Here is a 2,500-nt window from a genome sequence, read left to right as displayed (position 1 = left end):
GCCCTCATGAATAATAAAACATTAGATTTTTTTTTCTTCTTAATTAAAACAGTGAGAGCGTTGGTATTGCAGATTTGGAGGAAAAGAGACACAGACAGGTAGGGAGGAAATAAAAGTAAAGACAGAAGGAAGGAAGAAGTGGGAGTGGGTGGAGGAGTGACACATGGTTTTGTCTTTGCCTCCTGGTGATTTTCTCTATTAGTATCACAGCTCCAATGGCTCTAAAGAGTCTAATATTGATGTAGAAATGACACACAGCAGCACTTTTTCATGTATGAACCTACACTGACCCTGTTAACTTCTCACTATCTATCTCTAATTATGGACTCCATCCCCTGTTTCTCTCTCTCTTTCTGACTCTCTCTCTCTCTCTTTTCTCTTTTTTTAACTCTCAGACAAAGAAAATGAGAAATGACTCACAGTTTGTGCTGCAGGATTTCAATTGCACCTCATTAGGCACTTTTGTTAGAATAGGTATACAAAACTGCAGTGTGAGATGTCACTTCTGTGGCCACTGTGAGCCAGCTTACCACCTCAACCTATGTGTGTGTGTGCGTGTGTGTGCATATGTGTGTGTGTGTGTGTGTGTAAAATGTCCGCACCTCCGTTTAATATGACAGTGGATCGAGCAATAGAAGAACAAAACAATAGCTTATTGTTTTAAATGCCACTTCCCTCAGCCCTCCTCCTCAAGCTGGCTCCACTGCCAGCTGTGTGTGTGTGTGAATGTGTGTGTGTGTGTGTGTGTGTGTGTGTGTGTGTGCGTGCGCGTGTGTGTGTGTATGTGTGTGTGTTCATGGGAGTGAGACAAAGGAGAGATAGAATATGCAAATATTATGGAACGGCTATTTCTACTTAAAAAACAGAACTGACTATATGTTTATATATCCTTCTCTTTGTATTGTTTACGTACTTCATCTGTCTTTCTTCAGATAGTACATTTTCACTGGGAGTGGGGAAACATATTTTGCTAAGTTTTAGAGCCTGTTACACGTGCAGAAATGGTCTGGTGGTGAAGACCTCCCTGCTCTGGAGCTACATATTTCCCTGCTGGACTAACACTGAATCCTGATAGATCCTTCCCTCCTGTGTCTCCCCTTCTCAGCCTGCCTTCTGTCTCAATAAAGCAGCAGTACTGAGGAGAGTGGACTGCTCGCTCTGCTGTTTTTAAAAATAAATCCCTACAGTTAAACAGGCTCAAGAAAAAAATCCGACCTGGATGAAAAATTACACACACTAATTTTGTTCTCAAAAATTCAATGATGGCAGTTCAAAAACATAGCAAGGGAGTTAACCTTGACACATAATTAGTTCACAGCTTCGATCCCTACAATAGGCAAACTCCAACCCTTTTCAAAGTGTCCTTGAGCAAGACGCAGAAAACCTGCTAGCTCTATGGGGATGCGGAAATGTCTGACCCGGCCCTCTTGACCCCTCTACTGAATTGCATGTATGAGACTCAGGGGAATGCACCATGTCCCAGGATTCAACAGAGCAAGGGAAATGTTGCATTAGTGGCCAGACCAAACTCACTCTAATTACAAGAGGCGTTGAGCTGCCTAATGTCCTGCCAGAATCACCAGAATGTATTAAACATAACCAGTTATGCTAATGAGGTCATTTATTAAGCTAACTAATGCCTTAATTATCAACTATTTATATAAAAACAAACTCTGTACCTTAAAGCATTAAGGAGTTCTAGCAGTTACAAGAAATCATTTTTCCTCATTAATATGCAAATTTATGCAGCAAGGTGCTCCAGCATCTAATCAGATCATCTACTCTATAGGGGGAACCTGTGGTGTAGGTCATAATTATGTCTATCACGTATTGTTCTTGAGTTATTGTGTTCACAAGAATGTGTCTACACACACACACACACACACACACACACACACACACACACAGTCTTACCTTTGTCACTTTTGGGGTACTTACATTTATTTCCTGGAGACTTACCCTAACCATAACCATAACCACTACTTGCCTAAACCTTAACCTAACCCTAACCTTAACCTAACCCTAACCTTAACCACTGACCCAAAAATCAGCTTTTTACCAATTGGGGACACAGCTTTTGTCCCCAATTGCACAAGCCGTCCCCAATCAACTGGTCTGAAGTCTGATGTGTGTCCCTGAAAGTGACTTAAGTCATACCCACACACACACACACACACATTTATTATTATCATTATTAATTAGACTATAATATCTAAATTTTATCCCACTTGGGGATTTACATTTCATTGTCACAATGAATTAATTGAATGGTTCAAAATCAGCCAGTAGCCCATAATTCACTGCTGTTCCACCATCTTGGACCACGCCAGTTGAGCTGGCATTGACTCTTAATGCATTAGCAAAGCTGACTGCAGGCTTGACTTCTGTGTTACTGATTGGCAGAGCTGACTACATGCTCTTCAGGCAGGAACCGGCCACAGCAGAGCAGCTGAAATATACGGAAGTAGTGGCACAATTTGGCTTCAGGTTGCTTTGTGGA

General features: G+C 41.5%; 1 protein-coding gene across 1 annotated transcript in view; it reads left to right on the top strand.

The window, feature by feature from the left end:
* LOC139649449 (partitioning defective 3 homolog B-like) overlaps positions 1 to 2,500 on the top strand; it is a gene marked incomplete at its 5' end in the record, with an annotated part of 162,052 nt that overhangs the window by 45,670 nt on the left and 113,882 nt on the right.

The sequence above is a fragment of the Centroberyx affinis genome, unplaced genomic scaffold (assembly GCF_046629955.1).
Source record: "Centroberyx affinis isolate AG114_WGS23_722 - 3 ecotype Tasmania unplaced genomic scaffold, CSIRO-AGI_Caff_v1 ptg001345l_1, whole genome shotgun sequence".
Classification (NCBI taxonomy): domain Eukaryota; kingdom Metazoa; phylum Chordata; class Actinopteri; order Beryciformes; family Berycidae; genus Centroberyx; species Centroberyx affinis.
This window is presented reverse-complemented; position numbering and strand designations above follow the sequence as displayed.